The 24,355-nt window shown below is 41.3% G+C and overlaps 2 pseudogenes; one reads left to right on the plus strand and one right to left on the minus strand.

Moving 5' to 3' along the window:
* The first annotated feature begins 8,391 nt into the window (after positions 1-8,391).
* On the plus strand, positions 8,392-9,120 carry LOC114702564 (annotated as a pseudogene).
* Positions 9,121-14,108: 4,988 nt separating this feature from the next.
* LOC114699325 overlaps positions 14,109-24,355 on the minus strand; it is a 127,844-nt pseudogene continuing 117,597 nt past the window's right edge.

Raw genomic sequence — 24,355 nt, forward strand, 5'->3', positions numbered from 1 at the left:
ATAGAAGAGTAGTAAAGAGTGCTTTGAAATTATTCTGCTGAGGATAATGAAAGCTTACCTATGAGACACCATGAAATTCAGTTAAATCTCCGGTATATGGTCTCAAACACTTTCTTTTCTAACTCATACACAAGCCAATATGCACCTTGTTCTAAATCATCCTAGGGACAGGTACAAAGATAACAAAAGACTTTGTTAACCCCAAATCATAAAAAAAAAGCCAACCACAAGGAGGTACTCAGCCCTACCTTTCTTCTTTGTGGAGACATAATAGAAGCCTTTACTTTTTCCTTACTCCTGCTTCTACCCCTGACCAGAGCCCCAGTGCTTCCCCTTTGATTCTTCTAGGAGGGAAGGTACTCCCTTCTTTGGGATGAATGAGTTTAAGAGCTTCCTCCTTTCTGGCTTTGTTCTCATCTCCTCCTGTGGCTCCATGGACTTTACTACAACCATACCCACTGTGGATTTTCTCACAACAAAGGAAAGGGTATAGAAGAGAAGGTTAAGCAGGGGAGATGAGGGCACGAAACACACGGGCTTGGCCAGATGGAGAGGTCAATTTTGATGCAGCCTCAATAGAAGCCTTAGCTTCCACCAGAAGTTCTGAATGTGGGACAAGTCTTCAGAGATGCATTCTCTTAGAGAGAGAGAGAGAGAGAGAGAGAGAGAGAGAGAGAGAGAGAGAGAGAGAGAGAGAGAACTAAGCTTCATGCATCTTAAGGATGTGGATTATGCTGGCAAGAGGTCATGACCTGAGCAAGGAGTTGGGCTTTCTGCAACTGGGTAATAACACCCTGAAGCAGTTGACAACACAGAGCATTTGGGCAGCAGTCCCAGCAATTGGGGGAAACAGGTTCTTCATTCCTGAAGGGATCTGGCGGTGTCTCACAGCCTCTGTCCCTCCCTTGCAATCCTCCACTGCTCATGACGTTATTCCTGGTGTGTTTATGCTGCTCTTCATCTCTCTCAGAAGGAGGTCTGTGCTAGACAGAGAGGAGCAAACATTTTCATGCATTGACAAGGATCGGACTTCTAACAGTAGAAGCATCCAAGAACTTACTTGCTCTGGTTTCTCTTCCTGGTTTGCGTGCTTCCTGCCTTATATTCTCAACTTTGCCTTCTCTTGCTTTGGTGTCTCTCGGAGGCTTCTCTTGAGCATTGGGCTCCCCAGAGTCTGATGGTGTGAAGGACAGACCCTGCCCCTAATCACCAGAAGCCTTCATGTTGCTTTCTCTTCCCTCTCCTGTGAGCAGGAAGGGCCCTGTCTCACTCCCCAGATTGGCAGTTGGTGACCATGTTGCATGGAGACTGAGCACAGCCAATGTCTGGCCTATCACAGTGCAAATGATGCCAAGACCACCTGGGGAATTCCTGCACTCTCCAGAGAAGGCGGGCCTGGCCACCTGAGGAGGACATCTCAGCAGGAGGTAAGAGGATAAGCCAGTTGTTCAGTGTGAGTCCATTCTTCTCACAAACACAACACGCTGTTGGCGCACAGGTTTGTGGTGCTCTAAGTACAGGAACTGAGTTCAAATTACCCAAGGAGCACCAGATCAGAGTGGGAAAAGACAGAAGCAAGGACTCTGGGATGATGCAGCATGTCGGAGGTGCTGCTGCTCTCAGCTCCCCTGCTGGGACACCCATCATGTTTGTGGCAGTAAGGTAATCAGTCAGCAGTGGGGCGGTTGGGAGAAAAGAGGGCAATTCCTTTGCCTTTGGACATGGCTTTCACGCTCACTACATTATCATTCAAAAATACTGACCATTCTTTTCTGTACCAGTTACGATGCTGGTAGAACAAAGGCCAAGTGGAGACTAAGAAGACCTCTGCTTTCAATGTAGGAATCTAAGCAAATGAACGCATCGCTTTGAGGGAATATATAGAACATTTTCATTATTACAGAGTCTTTCAGTTGCATATAGAAGTTATAAATAGTAGAATGACCTCTGTGAATACACTGCCATTTTTGTATTTAAATTTTATTTTGTATGTGCACGTGTTTGTTTGTGTGCGATGGGGAGAGGGGTGTGGTGGAAGGTGTGTCATGGAGTATGTATAGGGGTCAGAGATCAACTTGTAGGAGTTGGTTCTTTCCTTATACCACATGAGTTCTGGGGATTGCACTCAGGTCATCAGGCTTGGTGGCAAGTGTCTTTTCCTGTAGTACTGGCTGTTTTTGTGTGTCAACTTGACACAAACTAGAGTCATCAGAGAGTAAGGAGCCCCCCCAAAATGCCTCCATAAGATCCAGCTGTATGGCATTTTCTCAATTAGTGATCAGTGAGGGAGGGTCCACCTCATTGTGGGTATACCATCCCTGGGCTGGTGGTCCTGGGTTCTATAAGAGAGGGTTCTAGCCTTGTAAAGCAAGCCAGTAAGCAGCACCACTCCTCCATGGCCCCTGCATTAGCTCCTGCCTCCAGGTTCCTGCCCAGCTGGAGTTCCTGTCCTGACTTCCTTTGGTGATGGACAGTGATGTGGAATTGTAAGTTGTATAAACCCTTTCTTTTCCAGTTTGCTTTGTAGTCATGGTATTTCATTGTAGCAATAGAAACCCTAACTAGGACACCTGCTGCTGTGGGATGATCTTTCTGTACATTATGAATATGTATTACTCTCATTGGTCAATAAAGGAGCTATTTGGCCAATAGCTAGGCAGAATAAGGTTAGGTGGGAAAACCAAACTAAGGAGAGGAAGAAAAAGGGCAGAGCAAGAGGGAGATGCAAGCCAGCTGCCCAAGTAGCAAGATGCCAGAGAACTGGTAAAGCCACAGCCATGTGGCAATACATAGATGAACAGAAATGGGTTAATTTAAATGTAAGAGCTAGTTAATAATAAGCTTGAGCTAACAGCTGAGCATTCTGTGATTAATATAAACTTTTGTGTGTTTATTTGGGACCAGGCGGTTGGGACAGAAAACTCCGCCTCTGTATACAAGCTGCTGAGCCATCTTACTGGTCTTCTTTTTAATAATTATAAACACAATACTAAAGTACATTTCTTATTCCTTCCTTTATACTGTCTCTCAAGCAATCCTACCTCATAGCACTTGATCCTTGAATAGCTTAGCACAGCTCTAAGTGACACACATACAAGAAAAAAACCCAAACCGAAACAAAACAACAAAAAAACCCACGTAACAAATAACTGCAGTGCCAGTAATTCACAGTACTGTAGTTTCCTCAAGTATGTACTGAGTGTTCACATTTTCCCTCACTGTCTTTTATTATGTTTGTAAACAGTTTAGATTTTGAATCAGTATCCAAGTAAGATTAAATAGTTAATTTTGCAACTGGCTGTGTTTCATTGCAGAAATGTGGACATAGAAATGAATGTCCCTGGCAGAGATGCCAGATATCAACACGAGGGACTCCCCGGCTTTCCCTCCTGTGAGCTTCATGGTGGCTTTAGCACTGGATTTGGGATCCCAGGTGTCTGAGTCTGAGGCATTAACCTCTCCAGATTGAGCTCCTTGTATGTTTACTTGTGAGGTCACTGAGAATATTAACTGAGATAACATGTATTATTTAACAAAAAGGGCAACCTATATAGTAGGCACTCAATGCTTCTTTATACAATGACAATAGTAAAAAGGAGATGACATTTACTTTAAGTCCTTAAGTATACAACCTTGTACAAGTTAGAGAAGAAATGGTGTGTATTTTCAGACTGAGACAATAAGACAGCTTTATTTAACTATCATACCATCTAGTAATTCCACTCTGGGTATGTATTGAAGGAAAGGCAATATGTTTGCTTTAAAATAGTATTTCTGGAAAATGATGAGAAGACTTATGAGAGGGGTCACTGGGAAACAAGGCCCAGCAAGTAGGCTGTGGATAGATCACACATCAAGAATTTTATGGTGCTGGGAATGTAGCTCAGTAGATTGATTGTAGAGTATGCATGAAACCCTGGGTTTGATCCCAAACATTTTATAAATCATGCATGATAACACACACCTGTAATGCTAATACTGGATAGGTGGAGCCAGAAGGATCAGAAGTACAAGATTACCCTCTGTAACTCACTACACAGTGAGGTTGAGTCAAGCTTGGGGAACATGAGATCGTGCCTCATACACACAAAAAGAGTTTATAAATAGAAACCAAGTGTGATAGTTCACTCTTAATTCCAGTGCTCAGGAGGCTGAGGCAGGAGGGTTATTCTAAGTTTGAGGATAGCTTGGGTCATATAAACAAGCAAGCAAACAAGTCTTGTGACTAGAACTAAAGCCTCAGGGCTTAAGCTTGTAGGCACAGAGTAAGCAGAGGTTTGTGGAAGATCTGCGACATTGGATTCCCAAAGCAGCAGTGCTGTGGCAGCCTGCAGAAAGAACTCAGGACATAGGTTACATCAGTAGCCCTGTGATCATCTGATGACTCCCCTAACTGACCAGTGGTTATGGGACAGAGAAGAGGCGCTGCTGAGTCAGTCTAACCAGGATTTATTGAAGGATTAAATATTGCTAGACTAGCAGAGATGGAGAATTGAATAATAAGTATTCTAAAAATTTTGGCTTGGCTTCTTTGTGGGAAAGGATGTTGGTGCCAATTGAAATTTCATACACAAGAGTCTACACAGGTTTCAGTGGAGAGGATAATGAATTCTGCTTGCAATGTGTGCACTCAAAGCTGCTGTGGACACCCGGGGAAAACTGCCCTTGCTTCTTTATCTTTAAATGCAAGCTTGAGGAGTCATTTAGAAGGAAAATTGATAAGGACCAAAGGTTGCATTTGGTGTGTCTCCCCTGTCTGCTCCACACCATGACAGAAAATCTGATATCTGCTTGCACCGTGAAGATTTTAGGAATGACCGATGACCTTCGTGAAGGCCAGGTTATCAGTGTTGATGCCAAGAGAAAATCTAGACTCATCAGGGTATGTTGTTTTGATAGAGACAAAGGACCACTTCCACCAAGAAACAGCTCTCTCTCTCTCTCTCTCTCTCTCTCTCTCTCTCTCTCTCTCTCTCTCTCTCTGTGTGTGTGTGTGTGTGTGTGTGTGTGTGTGTGTGTGTGCCTGAATTGTGCTTCTCCTTATTTTTTGAGACAGAATTTCTCACTAAGTGTGGATCTCATTGATTTGGCTAGGTCTTCTGGCCAATGCACTCCAGAAATCTTCCTGTAATCATGTCCTTTATAGATACACACCAACCAGCTTAGCTTTTACAAGGGTGCTGGCATTATCAGATCCTCATATTTGCATAGGAGTTGCTTTCTCATCGCAACCATCTCCCCAAACCCTAAGCTACTACTCTTAATCATTACAGCCTTTGAACATTTGATGATGTTGATTGAGCAGCCCCATCATTTGTTCTTACTTTCCCACTTCTCAGCCTCATCAAAGTGGCCTGACAGGAGGCAAAATATTTTGCATGGGGTAAGGACTGATTTTGTAAAGCATGTAATCAGATATAAAGCAGTTATTTCAAAAAGAGAGAAAGATTCCAATCTCTGAAGGCCAGTTGGACATTAAGCAGAGGTATCTGTAGGAGATTGCCACCTTGAGTTGTTGGCAGTGGGAAGACTCTGACATAAGATCTTTGCTGTGAACCAAATAACCATTTTTCCTTCTTACTTGATGTAAGACCCTTATTTTATTCAGCTGTTAGCCCACTTATCAGAGTTCTCCCATCCTCTTTTGTCAGAGACTAGTTGAGGGGTGGATTTAAAAATGACTTCCAACTTCTTGACATAATTCACATCAGTTGCAAGGGTTTATGTGCCTCTTCCTACCCCTCTTTGGAGCTGGGAGATTGTGACCTCAGCTAGAGGAATGTAGAAGCAGTGACACTAAGTGACTTCTGAGGTTGAAAGATACAGATGATGAGGTGTATACCCAATCCTACTGCAAAATCTCCCTAGCATGATCCTCCCTCAGTATTTTCCCATGATGTTTGAGAATGCTCATGTCTTGTGGAGAAGATCTACATTGGAGTACTTCTACACTCTGGTCCATCCAGGTCATGTGCATCACAGCTTGGTTTTGGAAACCTGACTGGGACAAAGAATGAATGAAGAAAGAACAGATGCACAGACACATGTGCAGAAAATCTGGGATCAGCTGTGGAACGCTGGCTCTGAAGGAGCAGTAAAAACTAAGCAAAGTCATACTGGTGCCTTAGCACTTTTACTATGTATACCACAGGGGCAGGTGCTAATCAGTCTTGACAGGATGTTCCTGTAGGCAAGCACTCTCAGGTTGCAGTTATCCTGGAGGAGGAAGCTGCTATTGCTAGTTTTTGCGCATACCACCAGCATTCACACTCAGACCAGAGGATGGCTTTGCCACTCCCATGGGTCTGAGGCTTTGGTTGTTGACATGGCTATGCCCATGTCAAGCAATACACATTCACTCAGGACTTCATCCACTCTTTACACATTCTCTCAAGGCTTCTTCAGCTCCCTAAATACTGAGTTGCTGGTCCAAGTACTCCTAATCCACAGATTGTCTCTTTACTCTATTCACTGTTTGCAGTGCAGATCCTGTTTCAGCAGAGAAATCCCATTTGCATGTTTTCTGCCTTTGTTGCCTGTGCTTTTGGGTTCATAGCCAAGTAATCACTTAGTTAGACCAATATAATTTTCATGAATACTTTCCCTATTGGTGAGATGGTTTGAAAGAGAATGGCTTCCATAGACTCATATATTTGAATACTTGATACCCAGATGGTAGACCTTTGTGGAAAGGATTAGGAGGTGAGCTTATTGGAGGAGGTGTGTTATGGCCTTTGAGGTTTTCAAACACTTGAAACATTCCCTGTGTCTCTCTGTCTGCTTCCAAGTTGCAGATCAAGATGTAAGCTCTCAGCTGTTCCTGCCTCCATGCTTTTGCTCTGCTATCATGAACTCTAACTCTTCAAAGCCATAAGCCCCAAATGAAATGCTTCCCTTTATAAGCTGCCTTGGTCAAGGTGTTTTGTCACAGTAAGAGAACAGTAACTAACACAAGTGGTTTTTATAGTTTCAGGCCTCATATTTAAGTCTTTAATCTATATGAAGATATATTCCAAATCTGGAATGGGTTGAGAGTCTATTGCATTCTTCTGCATGTAAATACCCAAATCTCCCACTCATTTATTACTGAGACTATCCTTTTCTCACTGTGTGTTCTTGGCACCTTTGTTGAAAATCAATTGAGCATAAATGCATGGATTTATTTCTGTGCTCTTTACTCTGTCTTCTTGCTCTTTGTCTATTTTTATGCCTCTCCCAGGCTGTCTGGATCACTATAGGTTTGTAATAAAATTTTAAAAGAAAGGCATGTAATGGCTCCAGCTTTTCTTTTGCTCAAAACTCTGTCAGCTACTTGGGGGTATTTTGTGATTTCAAATGAACTTTTATGATTATTTTTGTCTATGTGGACAATGTCATTAGAATTTTGGCACCAACACTGTAGACAGCTATTTGAGTACAGACATATTAAAAATTTCTGCTCTTCTAATGTGTTAATACAGAGTCTCTTCTCATTTATTAGTGTTTTCAGTAATTTTCTTAATCATTTTATAATTACTAGTGCACAGTTTATTTTTTTATTTTTATTTTTTTAGTCATTGCAATTGGGATTGGTTTCCATGTAGTTCATTGCTAATGTAGAGAAAACCTGTGTTTGCAAGTTGATTTTATGTCCTGCAATTTAATTGTGTTCTACCATTTTAACTAGGTAAACTTTTTTGATATACCATGTAACAAGGAAAACTGGACATTTAGCAAGGATTCCAGCCTTACCTGTGAGCTATGACCCCTGCTTTGAATGTGATTGCATAGATGTGTAGCATTCAGATCCTGTGATAGTGGTGTTGTATGAGAAAACTTAGATTTTGTTTCTTTATTATTTCCCCTCCTTTTCCCTCTCTCCTTCCACTCTCTTTCTCTGCATGTGTCTCTCTTTCCCTCTCTCTTTCTGGGTATTTTTTTCTTTCAAGATACTTTTCTTTAAGTTTTTGATTTTGAAATCCATATGTGGTGCATGCATATAGTCTTAATACTCAGGAAGCTGAGTTAAATGGGTACTCTTATGTTCAGGGACAGCCTGGTGACTTCAAGGCCAACCTGGGCTACATAGTAACAACTGTCTCAATTTTGTTTTTCATATTGAGCCATTTTTTGGTACTGACATAGTAATATAAAATGATGATACAATGGATGGATATATGGGCGTCATCTAGCTTAAACAGCCAAACATCAATTTAGTTGAAAAGACAGTTGGTATACTTTTCTCTGTGGTTTGTCCTCTAGAATGTTCAGATTTAGTTGGCTCTGGATTGGGTGTAGTTTCTTCCTTCAGATTTTCATGTGTTATAAGCCTGGTCTCCAACATAATGGAATTGAAAATACTGGGGCCTTGCTTTTTTTCCTTGCACCTCTCAGGCAGTCAGATGTGTCAAGATGAAGCTGAATATATCTTTCCCTGCCACTGGCTGTCAGAATCTCATCAAAGTGGGTGATGAGTACAAGCTTTGTACATTCTATGAGAAGCACCTGGCCACAGAAGTAGCTGCTGATGCTCTGGGTGAAGAGTGGAAGGGTCCCAATCAGTGGTGGGATTGACACACAAGGTTTTCCCACGAAGCAAGGCATTTTGAACCATGACAGAGTACGCCTGCTGTTGAGTAAGGGGTATTCTTGTTATAGACCAAGGATAGCTGGATAGAGGAAGCACAAGTCTGTTCGAGGATGCATTGTGGATGCCAATCTCAGTGTTCTCAACTTGGTTATTGAAAACAAAGGAGAGAAATATATTTCTGTGCCTTTTGGTTGGGACCTGAAAGAGCTAGCAAAATCTGAAAGCTTTTTAATCTCTCTAAAGAAGATGGTGTGGTTAGAAAGCCGTTAAACAGAGAAGGTAAGAAGCCCAGGAGCAAAGCACCCAAGATTCAGTGTCTTATTACCCCATGTGTCCTGTGACACAAACACTGTTGTATTGCTCTAAAGAAACAACGAACAAAGAAAAACAAGGAGGAGGCTGCAGAATATGCTGAACTTTTGGGCAAGAGAATGAAGGAAGCCAAACTAAAGTGCCAGGAACAGATCACCAAGAGACGTAGTCTGTCCTCTCTGAGAGCTTCTACTTCTAAGTCTGAGTCCAGTCAAAAATAAATCTTTAAGGGTAACAAATAAATGATTGTACTACTTTAAAAAAAAAAGAAGAAGAAGAAAATGCTGGGGCCTTTAAGAGGTGGAGCATCTTGAAGGTGACTGGATCATGACTGTCCTCAAGACGAGATTAACACTGATCTTACAAAGCAGATTATCTATTGGGTTCTTTTAAATCAGTCCTATTCTTCTCTTACCACAAATGTGCTGTTAGATGTTCTCTAGCATGAGGAACTTAACAGAAGCAAATCTTTCCATTTTCTTTAATCTCCAAAACCAGGACCCTGACAAACCTTATTTCTTTATAAAGTACCTAGTTCAAGTATTTTGACTAAGGCCCCTCTTCAAATTTTAGTTGAATGTCCCTTAAAGTGTTTGTTGGACTTATGAGAAATATTCTGATAAAACAACATTTTTGATTTTAATTCAATCTCTAGCAAATTGAAGCTGGTCTGCTCTGCCTTCTCTTTATACTTATCCATTTAGTCTTCATTGCTTTATTTTTCTCCTAGGGATGACTGGATGAAAAGTAGAGACAGTTTACCAGGACAGCATGGGTGACCCATGACCTCACACAGGATTGTGAAGCACCACTCCAGAACTATCCTAGCTTTTTTTCACATGCAGATGATATAACTAGAAAGTGCCAGAGGATACCAAGTCTTTGCATATTCTATGGCGCCTTCCCTCCGGACTGTCCAACAGTATCCTGTTTTTCCAGTGCGTAGTCTAGTAGAAAGGATACACACTCACATGGATGATACTCAGAGCTTTGGATTTATAGGGCATAATCATTGAAAATGATGTTTAAGAGAGCAATGTGAAAATGTGGACTGAATTCACACTCTCAACATGTCCAAGATTTGGTGAAAATCCTCACTGAAAAATCATTCAGAAAACCTGAGAGATCTGCTCGTCCCAGTTTTCATGCATGGAAAATACAGGGCCAGGGAAATAATGAATTCCTACTCAGCTAGAGTCCCCAGGGTAATGGCAATGCAAGCTTTGAGTGCTTCCCTTTGCGGACAGGCTCTTCAGGAGCTGATGGCATTGTCCTTCATGGGTATTGCTTCATATTTCACTTTTGTGTATCTTGCTTCTGTGTTTTTTACTTGTGTCATGTACTTTGGTTGGACTGACACCTCATTGGTGATTTCTAAACTTCTGTTCTATCCATCCTGGCTTGTTCTACAGTGAATATGGGATATTCCCAAAACCTTCTCTGTTCTAGGCTCAGGTATGACTCCAACTCTTTGTTAAGGGGAAGAAACAGTGTCTCTAGATATTGCACTCAGAGTTTGAGGAAAGGACAATGCCATAGAGTAGAAGGAGCTTGGGACCATTTCCCTTCTGCTATCCTCAGGGCTCAGCCCTGAACATATGAACCTTGTGGAGGATAGTTGTAGTAGGACAGGTGTGCCTATTCCATGGGGACCCTGGGACTATCCTGTAGACTGCCTTGTCTATCTTTGAGTCCTTCACCTTTTCTGCTGTACAAAAATGGGACCCTGAGCCAGCAAGGTGCTTATTCCTGAAGCTTAAGGGGAGTGGATGCTCTTTAAACCAAGCCTGCATTTTCCTGTGGCCCTGCCATTGTGGAGTGCTGAAGCCCTAAAAGCTTTTTAAGTACCAGTTCTAGGCATTTAGCTTTACTTTCTGCCTTTTGTAAACAGCAGTGGAAACAGAGTGTACTTTAAGGACAAAGCAGCAAGAAGTCTTTGAGATTTGAGGTCCTTTCAAGAGCTGAGATGGGTGCTGGGGAGCTATGTGTGTGAGTTAAGAGTCATTGTGTGTCACTGTGGCTCTTACAGCTGATGGTGCCCGCTGTCGGGTTCTTGCCTTTCTGGCTGCTGCCTATGCACCCAGATGTGTCCTTGTCTCCGTGGTGAGCACTTGGATGGACACTTAGTGGACACTCCTTACCAGTAGCCTGTCTGTCTCCTGGCTTGTCATAGGCAGCCCATCTCCTGTCCTTTTTGGAGTGTAAGCTCACGAGAGTGGTCTCCTAGACACCTTGTTTACCACTGTAGCCCCAGCTCTTATAACGGTGGCTGGACCACATTGCTGGTCAATAATAGCAAGTGATCTGTTATTTGCAACAAATGTCTCGCCATCTGATTCTCAGTTCTTACGCAATGACAGTTTTGTCCTATTAGATTTACTTGGTAGCTACTTAGATAATAGAGGACTTGGAGGTCATTAGAGATAAATCCACCCCTCCTTTTCTTTCCTTTTTTTCTTTTTCTTTTGACAAAATTTCTCTATGTAGCCTTGGCTATCTTGGAATTCTCTCTGTAGTCCATGCTGGCCTCAAACTCAGAGATTCATCTACCTCTGCCTCCCAAGTGCTGGGATTAAAGGCTACCACCACCCAACAAATCCATTCCTCACTGTCAGCAGCATGTAAAACCAGGAGCTGAGATTCAAAATCCTGAGTTCTGGTCAAAAGAACAGGGCCTGAGTGGTTCTTTTGCTTCTAAGCTGAGACATGGCATTCTTAATTGCCCAGAAGGTCACGAGATCATCTAGCCAGCAACTTTCTGGTACATGGGAAGAAGTATAGTCCTTCAGGGAAAGCTAACAATTTTAGAGAATTTTGAGATAATATAAAATCTGTCTAACATGTAGATCTATGCCACAGTGTCTTTAGCCATTGTCTACTCTCATACCCCAAGAACACTCCACTTTACTGTGTAATAAACATCAGCTGTCTTCTATACTATGTGGTCTCACCTGAAATTTTTCAAGGAAGATCACAGGTCCCAAGGGCAAGAGGAGGCCAGAACAAGATCCTGAAAACAGAATGAGCCATTATTCCTACGATTATTGATAGAGATGGATCAATGGCTGTGGAGCCTCCATGGGACTGGCCTAGGCTCTTTGCATGGCGAGACAGTTGTGTAGCTTGATTTGCTTGGGGGACCCCCTGGCAGTAGAATCAGAATCCATCCTGGTGCATGAGGGGACTTTTTGGATCCCACTACCTAGGATGGGACACCTGGTTCAACCTTGAGGCAGAGGGAGGGGCTTGGACTTGCCTCTACTGGATGTGCCTCCCCCTGGGAGGCCTTGCCTTCTTTGTGGGGGAGAATAGGGAGTTGGTTGTGGGGGAAGGCTAGGAGGGGCGGGAGGAGGGAAGAGGGGGATCTCTGATTGGTGTGTAAAATGAAAAAAAATTTTCTTAATTAAAAAAGAGCAAAAAAAAAAAAGAATTCTCCACTTTAGATTTGGGTTTAAAGTGAATCTGGAAGACTATGAATTTACTGCAACCATCAAACAGTTGTTTTAGGTTGAGGCTGACAGCAGTCCATGCAGTGCTATCCCTGAGTCCCTTTGAATTAGAGACTGGAAGGTTACACTATTGCCTAGTGTCTGCTGTCACCTCTATATTGGCAAGAAACCGAGTAGATGGTGGGCTTGGTTAGGGCCTGTTGGAACCAGATTGAAGTCCTAAGAGTGTTGAACCCCAGAGAAAACAGTGTCTTCCTGGGTGCTGGCAGTAGGTTCAATTTTTCTTGAGCTATTGATTTGGCCAAGGCAGGCAAAAGCCTCAGATATAGGGGGAAGGGACAAAACCTGCCTTTCAAAGACAGATTGTTACTGAGTTTTTAAAAAGATGTAAAAATAGAAGGGAGACTATTTGGAGAGAGGAAGAGGACCAGAAAGAGGGAGGAGGAAGGACAAAAAGGTGAGTTAGGGGATGGATATGATCAAAACACATCATGCACATGTGTGAAGATGTCATAATACATTATATGAGAAAATGAATGGAGGACCCAGGAGATGACTCAGTATGTAAAGACACTAGGAGACCTGAGTTTGATATCTGGACCCTGCATGGTGGAAGGAGAGCACTGATTCCCACAAGTTGTCTTCTGACCATAAGCAAGTTGCCTTATGTCACACTATTCACTGTCTTGAACTTGGGGAATGATCATCTGCTTCCCATATGCAATTGTTGGCATGAAGAAGTATGCCTGAAAAACTGAAAGACCCCACTCCCCCTGTAGTCAATGTATATTCTAGATCCTTCTGGTACAATTTGATATAAAATCAACAGCTAACTGACCTTGAACTTTGCATTCAGGTCCTTTTCATTTTTGCATGATGTGTTGTCCAAGTACCTGATAATATGCAGCTCAAACAGGGAAATCATCTAGAAACTCTGAATCCACAGAGGGAAAATAATACAAATAACTAAGTGCCATACATGCAATATAAATTCATAAGGTATATTGCACAGTTTAGAAATGTATTGCTACACTATATATTTAAAATGTCACATAATGGGCTCAGTTTTCGAATATCTCAAATATATCTTTCAGGCTGTCAAATATATTTTTAAAATGAGTATCTTTTTAATGGCCCATAGTGGGTAACCTGGGCAGAATAGAAAAAAATCCATTATTTTTCCTGGTGCTAAGTGACTTGTACATCCAAGGGTGGTCAGGGAGAGTGAAAAAAGTGATAGTTCTTTTCAGTTTGTGGCTTAGGAGGACTTAGGGAGGAAATATACCCTCACAGGGTGCTAGATAAATGGCCGGAGTGGGAGATGAAAACTATGTAAATACTGGAAGGAAGGGAGGGGTGGATGGGGAATCTCTGTTGAGACAGATGAATAGCCCGGGCAATGAAATACTGGCCAGCATCAGTCCAGAGATACTGTTTAAAATTCTAGCTCCGTGGCACCCCCCAGGAGGAAAAAAGAAAGGATGTCTTGTCACTGCTGTAGGGACAGGAAAGGGGAGCAGTGCAGTGGGAATCGACTGTATCAGGCATCAGTTACAGGACACATACTTTATCTAGGTTATCTTTTGGAATCTTCCTTGGGTTGTTGGTGGTGGGGTGGTGGCATTTTAATCTCCATTTTGCTGAAAATGAAACAGGTCCAGAGCTAAGGGATGGGTGAAAGGTCAGCTATCTGGGGCCCAGAACCCAGGTCTGCATGACTCAAATCCAGCCTCACTCTTCCAGGGTGCAAGGCTAGGCTCCAGACCTTTGCTAAATGGCTACCCAGCTGAAGAGGCTGCCCTAAATTTTCTTGAGGAGACAAATTCCTCCAGGTTATCATTAGCATCTGCAGCATCATCAGCATCTGCAGCAGCATTCACTACCCCCTGTCCTAGTGGGAGATAATGGATTTTTACTGATAATGATCATAACCATTAATATTTTAGATAACTTCAGTTTTTAAAACACCCCTTAAAGATTAGTATTACTTATTTATAGCTCTGGGCTTTGATGATTACTCATTTTACAAATGGAAAAACAGTCCAAGATATTGAGCTGATGTCTGAGAGATGTAGGATTAGAACTTGAGTCCAAAGTCCAAATTCAGGATGTTATGTACTAGACATCTGGTCTGCATTCCTGCAGGCTGTGCTAGAGGCAAAACATGGAACATTCCTGGGGTTTTGATGGAGCTTCCAATCCAGAACAGCCTTTAAAGGTGATTGATTGTGCCTCTAGAACACAGGCTCTCAAGTGAGACAGTGACAGACTTTGGAATTGTCAGTTTTGTGGCTTTGGGTAAGTAGATGTATTCTGAACCCCAGTTTACCCATCCATAAAATGGGCTCAGCTGTTACTTTTCTCTAGCCATGTTGTGTGAAATAGATATCACTGACTGTGTAGCTTACCTGGAACATATACCCTGAAAGATCAATGGCTGAAGGTTGTTATTACCAGAATATAGAGGAAAATCCATTGCAGACACAGGCTTTGTAATAAGTCATTGGCAGAGGCCACTGCACTTTTGCTTGAGGCAGCCCTGAACAAATGTCATGAGAATGACTCTCCTTAGTCAATAATGACCCAGATGGTATAATAGATGACTCGGGAAAATCTTATTGAAATTCTCTTCTGTTCCTCCTCTTGCACAAAACTCTTGCCCAACTGGTTCCTTGCAGTTGCTTCTATGTGTTGCCAGCCAAACTGGGGGGTAAGATAGGAATACAGGCCTCCTCCAAAGAGGCCTCCTAGATCATAGCAGCAACATAGAGCAGCTTGTGGGACACTATGAATGGTCTCTTGTCATGATACCTCAAGCTACTCTACTGCAAACCTCTCAACACTGCCTTGGGGCTAGGCCTATGATTTTGCCTTTGGCCAATGAGACACCAGCAAACTAATAAGAGTATAATATGTGTATCTTACCATGCTCTCCCAGTGCTCAGTTTATGATAAAGCTGAGACATGTGGAGACACCATGTGGAGAACCAAGACACTAAAGCACATGGACTGCATGTGGCAGACAGGCAGACGAGGCCACCAAACACAAGCTGGCTCTTGCTAGTATTCGGTCACCAGCATTTCATAGTGCTTGCCTTCTAAAATTTAGAAATGAACTGGGGTTTCTTTCACACATCTCTAGGGGTCCTGCTGTCCATTGTGATTTCTTACCCTACCTCCCAAAGGTGGCAATAAAATCACTTTTATCTGCAGTGGCTTTGGGAGGGTTATCTGTGATCACATATTGGAAAGTGATTTTTCAGAGAGACCATATCAATGCAGTAGACTGCCACGTTGTACTTACAATGCTTTAAGTGTGTCATCAGGATAATCCCCTACAACCTCTGCTACTCCTGAACTCCTGGCCCCATTTCATGCATGAGAAGCCACAGCGGCCGAGGAGTTTCTAATTTCTTATGCAGAGTAAGTTTCATGTATTTGTATAAGATTTTTGTCTCTACATATACACCACTGGGTTTTGCCCGGCTTTGTGACAGACAGCTTATTTTCTGTACATTAAAGACAGTACTTATGTTGGAAAAGGTTCCCCCTTCATTCCCAGGACACTTGAGGCAGACCTATTTAGAATGTGTAGCCAGATTGACACTCCTCTTTGAAGGGTATTAAATACTCACATACCACAGCTCCACCGAGGAGCAAGGATAAATATGGCAGGTATGAAATGGGTCTAAATTGCTCTTGATGGCTCAATTCAATAATGTTGGTCTTTCCTTACAGTACTATATAACAATAGTCATTTTCAAAATGGGGTGCTGCAGTTGTTTTTAAGAAAGAATTGACAATTTTGACCTACAGAGTAGTGATTTGCAAAATGTTCTTTCTTTAAGCCATTCACTGGGAAATGCAGGAAGTCCACAAGTGCTGAACTTGAGGCGAAAATGGCTGTAACTAATGATAGCGTTAAGTGCAGAGAGAAAAAAGCAGCCTTGGTGGTGATGTTCCTGAGTCAGAAGTGAGGCCAGGGAGAGGCAGAAATGAGAGCTTCATTACAGACAATTGGACTCAGAAGTCCCTGAATAAACCTTATTTTAGTTCACTTTGCAGACACATTTTACATTGTTGGTTCTGCATTTTACAGCCCTGAAATGGGATTCGATCCAGAGAAGTAACTGCATGAGACAAAGGGACAGTGGCTGCTAGAACCACTTATCAGCTTTATCTGTTAAGTGCTCTGACTTCATCAGAACATCTGCTAGGCTTGGATTCTTTATGCAAATGCATGGGGAGTCTGTGGAGCTTCTGCTTAGAGTTGATTGCTCTTGAAAAATCACAGGAGTGAAACATCTGTGCTTCATGCTTCCACACTTGCTTCTGCTGGCCCCTGGCTTGTGGATATGTGGGTATACAAAATGATAGACACTCATTTGAGGCACTTCTCTATTTTTCTCTGCTCCTGAGTAGAGTATCCATTTCAAAGTTTTCTCACATTTCTTCACCAATGATGTGATAGTTAATATCTTTTTTAATTTTTAGTTATATGCATTTACATGTCTCTATATATGGGAACAGGTCTTTATGAGTGCAAGTATCCCAGGTATACAGGAGAGGGTGTTGGATGTCCTGTAGCTGGAGTTACAGGTGATTGTGAACCACTCAACATAGGTGCTGGGAAATGAACTCAGGTCCTCTACAAGAGCAGTATGTGCTCTTAACCACTGAGTCATTTTCCAAGCCCTAAAATTTGATCATGATTGTTAATTTGTTTGGATTGAGAGATGCCTAGGAAATTTCAAAGCACACTTGTATGTCTGTGGGAACATTTCCAGACACAGTTGACATGCAGCCTGTCCCTGAGGAGAGAAGGACCGCTCTTAGTGTAAGCAGGGCCACTCTATTGGCTGGAGGCCTAGAAGAAATAAACATGGGAAAAGGAGGAAGCCAGCCAGCACATACAAGCTCCATTTTCCTGAGGGAATGTGGCTGTTGCTGCTGCTGTGGTCAATGAACATTGGACTCAGATTTTCATCAGATTTTCCATATGGACCCACAACAATGGTTCTCCAATGGGGCTCCTAGACTTTTAACCTCAGACTGTATCTACATCATTGGTTATCTTCTTCTGAGACTTCTATCTTCTTGGACTGAGCAATCACTGGATTCTCTGGTTCCCTGGCATGCAACAGCCACCGGATAGACCATCTAGGCTCTGGTTGTGAAAGCCAATCTAATAAAGCTATTTTGATAATTGTATATATGCTATTGATCCTCTTTCTCTAGAGACTCCTGGATAATTCGTGTGCACACTAGTCCATGAAGGTAGCTAGATAATTATATCCTTGATGGATGGATGTGAAGAGAGGGGAGATAATATGTTGTGGGACCCAGAGCAGAAAAGCATTACCTTTTCTGTCTTTAAACTACTGAAGTCTGAAGCACTGAAGGAATAAAGACCTTTAGAAGTAGTAAGAGGAGAGACAAGTAGAGTTTTTTTTTTTCAGTGCAAGAAGTAAAATCAGGGGATAGATATCAGGACAAGGGTGCTGGACTTGGATATTCCCACACTGCCTATTGACAGCTCTTAGAGGGATCAAGACCTCAGGGGAAAGGGCTGATTTTATGCTATCTTCCCATTCTGCTTTGGCATTTTCAGTCTTCATAGTTGATCACTGCCATTTTTCTTGCAAGGGGTGTTTCTGGGATCAAAAGAGCAGCTTTGACCCTGGTGTCAGAAGTAGCCAGCACTGGAACCGTAGGCCTCTCTGTTTGCTTATGAATTCTACAGGCCCACTTGTTATGAACTTGAGAGATGATGTTCCAGTAATGAGTGAGAGTAAATTAATTTTTCCTTGAATACTTTATATATATATATGAAGGCTAGTTAGTAGAATACACAGCAGAAGCTAGGCTTTTACTTTAGTCATACAAAGATCTTTAGGAGATCAACCTGAGGGGGCCTTTGGTTCATCTGTTGGTTTCTGTGTCCTGAAGATTTATGAAAGGCCCTTCTGGTGAAGACACTGAAGTGATGGGGAGACCTGACAGGCTGAAGAGTGAGGCACCAGAGTTGGAGAGTTTTAAATTAAGTTCCCTCATGCAGGGTACAGGATCCTTCACCATGCTTTTCTAGGGTGTGGGATCTGTCCTGGTCAAAGGCCTCGGAGTGTCCTGGACTTTAGGATTCCTTTCTTAGAATTGTCTGTGTCCGTTTCTAGTGGCTATGACCAGCAAGCTCTGTTAGGAAATTCTGAATCTGTATCTTGGCTCATGTAGACTGAAAATCTGGGGACTAGCTGGATCAGAGCTGGCAGAGTTATCTTGGTGTTGTATGTGCTGCACCACTGGGTTATATATAGGTTCAGTGGCTATTTCTCCTTTTAGGGGTACTTACCAATCTTTTAGCAAATATATGGAGTCAACCAGATATCCCAAGACATTTCACCTTAAGGGGTATCTTGGACTTACAGTCAGACTCAAGTTTCAGGGTAGTGATAGGATATTGTGTTTGCTGTGTGGGATTGATCAAGCAGAACAGAACAGCAAGAATACACTGATTCAGGGCTATTCTCATTCACATTAGATACACAATAAATTTAAGCTTCTGGACTACTAAAAGCACACAGTCTCCTCTAATATATGAACTCTGTGTGGATCTGGATATTATCTTTCATATTTCAACCATCTTTGGTATACAGCAGGCAAAGGCAGCTGGTGGTAGCAGGATGACTTTATGTGTTCCTTCTCATCCATGGCTACCAAATGGGTATTCTTCTTCTTCCACAGAGTCTGTGACAAATGTCTGGTAGCTTGTCAAGTTATCTATAACTGTATTTCTTGAAAACTTGAAAGAGTGTTGCTCTTTTATTCAATAAGACCTCCAACAGATATCTTTCTTGCTGCTGATCACGTGATGGCATTGTCCTCTCTTTGATTGATCTTAAGTCATTCAGGCTAAGAACAGAAGCCCCTTGAACAGATAAGATGATTCTTTTTTTTCTGTCTAGACCCACTGGCTTCTTTTGTATTTACCTACTTGAGATACTGCTTGAAAAGCAGGTGTGCCATCAATAATGATGGAGATTTCATTCTAGCAATGTGGTGATGTTGGTTCAAGGACTTTGGGAAGATATAGTTGGAAGATGTGTTATTTTACTTTTAGATCGTAAAATGCCACATACTAAACTTATGAATGCTAGAAAATGAACTTTTCCTCACATTTTATAATGTACTCTGGTTGAGAACTACACCTCCATTGTGATCTGGGCAAAGAAACACCACTAAAGTTTAAATCACACATCAACCCTCAAACATGGGAGACATCAATACCCCACTCTCATCAGTGGATGGATCACCCAGATAAAAACTAAACAGCAATACTGGAGCTGATGGACATTATAAACCAAAAGGACTTAACCTATTTACAGAACATTTCACCCAAACACAAAAGAATGTACCTTCTTCTCAGCATCTCATGGCAATTAATGTTTATAATCTCAGAACTTGGGAGGTTGAGGCATTAGGATCACTGTAAGGTCAAGGTCAAGCTAGGCCACATGGAAAATGCTACCTCAAACACCAAAACTTTGCACTGTGTTGTCATTGTTAATAACTACCATAATGACTTATAAGGAAGTCCCTGGAAGCCAGTGTTCATGGATGGCAAGACTCGGAGTTTAGCATAGTGAGTAACAACATAGTCAGTATTAAATCAATTAAATAGATGATATTTGTAAACTTGAAAAGCAAAAATATTAATGCTATTCAATATAATCAGGCTCCAGAGACTAGTGGCCATGGATGTGTGAGCAATTATTGTTGCTGCCCTTTTCTTATGGGAGGAGATATAAAATCTGCTAAGAATGGTGTATCTTTTTAAATGTATTTATTCTTCTCTCATACAATACATCCTGCCGCAGCCCCCCTTCTCTCATTCCAGTCCTCCCACTCCCCACTTCCCCACTCAGCAGGATCCACTGCTCCTCCGTTTCACTTCAAGATTGATACCTGGACCTGAAAAAAGAGATGATATGCAAATTGGACATGGAACAATTAAATAAGTACCTATGCGCTCAAGCCTGTCCTGAAACTATCTTCTCCACTAAGAATATCAATATCCATGTACAGGTACTCACCTGTGTCTTGGGTAATCTGTCATTCTAATGATCCCCATACTTACTCTCCCTGGATAGCTACTGTTGTTTCTTTCAGTTTTCTAAAATTTTATGTAAGTAGAAAAATGCAGTAATACGAGGTTTTACTTGGACATAGATTATTTTTATCTTTCTTTAGTTATTTATTGTGTGTATATGTATGTATGTGTGTGGGGCATACATGTGTCAAACTGTATATGTATTTGTAAAAGTCAAAGGACAACTTGTGGGAGTTGGTTCTCACTTTCAACTACATGGGTTCTGGGGACCAAGTTTGGTTTTAGGTAAAGGCAGTCAGTTGTAAACTGGGTGATTTGGGGCTGGTAAACAGACTCTGGTGCTCTGGAGGAAAATATGTGTCTTAACTGTGGAGACACTCTCTAGCCCAGATTTTTAATTCATCTTTTGTAGACACCTAGTAGTAGAGTGGCTGCTCATTTGGTAGCTTGAGTTGCATTCCCCAACTTTTGGTATGCTATGCTTTCAATTTCCTTCAGTTCGCCTGTTTTCCTTTTGATTTTTGACCTGTGTGCCACCAAATAGTTGGTAAGTTTCCAGATCTCTTTCTGTCATTGTTGCCCAGTTTAATACTATTTCAATCAGAGAACACAGTCTGCTTGAACTAATTCTTTTAAAATAATTACAACTTGCTTTTTGGCAGATGTCATAGTTTTGTTAAATTGACACAAACCTAGAAATTTCTGTGATGAGGAGATCTTACTTGAGGAATTGCTTCCACTAGTTGGCCTATGAGTATATCTGTGGGGCATTTTTATTTTACTGCTGATCAATATGAGAAGACCCAGCCCACTGTGGGTAGGGATGTTGCTGGGCAGGTGCCTGGGCTGTATAAAAATGATGGCTGATCAAACTAGGGAAGCAAGCCAGTAAGTAGCCTTCCTCCATAGTATGGATTTCAGTTCCAGCCTCCAGGTTCCTGCCTTGGTTTCCTGTATTTTTTAGTGGACTAGCCTATAAACATCAGTGAGGTCAATGTGGTTGACAGTTTTGCTCAGTTTGTTACCCTGTTTTGATTTTTGCCCATTTCTCCTATCCATTATAAAGGTGATAAACAGAGCAAAATGGTAGACTTTCCCTTTCCTTTTTGTACATTTTTATTGTTGCTGCATTTAGTATAAAGGTCCATTATTATATGAATAAACCATTAGAAAATAATGTCATCCTGATGAACAAACCTTTGATTGTTCTGAGTTGCCTCTGGTTGTCTTGATAATATTCTCATTTCTGAGCTTTCTATTGAGCTAGCAGGGTGTGTCTCCACAGTCTTGTCCCTTTATTCTAATCATGTTCTCTATTTTAAGTGTAGTTTTCTGGAGACCACACATATTTAGTCTTACATTCTAAAACTCAGTTTGGTAGCCTCTGCATTTTACTGGAATGGCTAGATAATTTACCTGAAGTGTGATTAGCAATGTGGTTGAGTTTAAACCTACCAATTTGCTAATTTGTTTTCAATTTTTTCATGTTCTCTGTTCCTGTTTCTTCTGTTTTATTTCAGACTGAGTATGTCTTATGATACCTCATTAATCCACTTTGTCACCAAATTAGTTCTGCCCATGTGTTGATTGTTTTGTGGTTATGTTAAAATTCACAGTATCCATCAGTCACCCATCATACATTGGTGCTTCCGTTTCAAACACTTAGTTCTACATATACTCAAGCCACCATCTAGTACATGGCTTTTACTTTAAACAGGCAGCATCTTTTAAAGAGATTTTAAACACGTGATTTAATATTTTCCTCACACCATTTCCATTTTTGGTGCTCTTTGGTTGTTTGCGGAGTCCCACATTCTCTCTGGAATCATAATCCTTTCACCCGACAGTATTCTTTACCGTTTACTGTAGTGTGTGTCTGTTGGTAATGGAGTCCGTCAGCTTTTGTATGTCTGACTTGTGCTCATTTTACCTTCATTTGAGAGATATTTTCGGTGGCCGTAGACTTGGTTTCTGGTTCTTTTTTTTTTTCTTCTTCCTTTCTTTCAGTATTGCAGAGATGTTTCCTGTTGTCTGGATTACCTGTCTCTGACTGAGAAGTCTACTGTCTCTTTATTTCAGTTTCTCTTTATCTCTCTGGGTGCTGTTAGATTTTCATCTTCATTGATTTTAGAGGCAATGGGCTTTAGTGTTGTTTTCTTGGTGGTGTCTTTCTTTTTTGTGCTCGTGTTCTTTAAACTTTAAACTCCTTGGATGCATAGTTTTATAATGTTATCAGTTTGTAAAGCTTTAGTTTATTTTTTCAAAAAAAAAATTTTTTTTGGCCAAACCTGCCTCCTTTCTCCAAAGATTGTAATTACATGGCTCTTAGCCTTTTTGAAATATTCACATACCTCATTAACATGATGATCATTCTTTTAGCATTTTTTCTCTCTCTAGATACAATTTTGGACATTTTCTATTGAAACATCTTCACATCATTAATGTTCCCCTTCCTTCTTCCTTTCCTCAAATGGCTAAGCTACTAAATCTACTTGAAGTGGACTTTCCACTCAGTCATTTTCTTTTAACCTGTTGAATACTAGATATTTTTGTGTATTTGTAATTTTTCTTTGTTCTAGGATTGGGTTAAATGAACTCAGTTTGATAATATTGGTTCTTCCCTTCTCTCTTTATCAGGCAGGACTTAGCAAGCAGATCAGTACTTAAAGCTTACGGAAGCTCCCCTCCCCCAGATCAGGTAGGGCCCTTTTGTCATTTGTTCTTGACTGTTCTATGAATTATAAGGTTAGTTGACCTTTAGGCTCTGGATATGGAGCTCTTCAAGCACTAGGAAGGAAAGTTTTGTGAAAATTTGTATCACATAAATCATTTTTGTCCTGTTGCTATATTGGATTGAAACTGTTCCTGAGTATATATTCCAATGTGAATTCAGAAATCTTACTTTAGGATACAAGTCTACAGTTCTATTGCATGTAGTATCTAGTGCAGTTGTTTAAAGTTACAAGGTCATCTGCTTCCTACTATGGTCGATGGTTGTGATTTCTTCCTCAAAACTTCTCTTCACTTTCACTTTTATAAAATACGATTGAGCTAATTTAGGAATGTATCTGATTCAAACTTCTGGACTTTGGGTGAAGTTTCTCATTCTGGAACTTACAGTCTTTACTTCTTGCAAATTTGCTTGAATTTCTTCACTAATAATTATCTTTTGTATACTTTTCTTTTTTTATATCTAGGGCAATATTTATTATAATTCTTCTGTTTTTTTAGCTCCAGCCATCTTTATTTATACATCAAAACAAGCATGCTTTTCCATAATAACAAACATGTTTTTTCCATCCTCCATTAACCCCCAGCAAAAACAAATATGTCAAATGTGTTTTTCCCAACTTTAACATCAAAACATCTTTAAACCCAAAACAACAGTTATCATTTTGCTGGCTTGGCCAAATATAGAGTTGGGTACATCCTGTCTTTACAAAACTAAAAGGTAATTGACATAGGCACACATTTTCAAGAACAACAATATCATTCAAAACATATTTACAGAAATAGGGGTGATCTGCCTCTGATCCTGTCAGCTCTGAATCAGAACAACTCCCAGGCTCTTTCAGACAGCTGGCTTCCCCAGACAAGAAATCTGAGAAGCATCAGCTCCCAAAGAATTTTAGGGGAAAATATTGAAGAAAAATTGGGTTTCCAGGAATGATCACATCTGTTCCATGCAAGATTGACAAAAGGACACTAAATCCACCAGGAGAATCATAAATATCATGAGAGAGAAGAGAGAATGCAGGCCGCGTGGTCCCAGCAGTATCCTGAAGTCCACTGGTCCTTGCCGAGTAAGACTGTCCCTGTGGGCTTTTACCTCATCTAGACTTGTTGGACAAGCACTCATATACTGGTCCAAAACTAGACCGCAGGGCTCCCAACAGAGAATCATTGGTCTGAGGTTGT

This window comes from Peromyscus leucopus, chromosome 9, assembly GCF_004664715.2.
Source record: "Peromyscus leucopus breed LL Stock chromosome 9, UCI_PerLeu_2.1, whole genome shotgun sequence".
NCBI classification, from domain to species: Eukaryota; Metazoa; Chordata; class Mammalia; order Rodentia; family Cricetidae; genus Peromyscus; species Peromyscus leucopus.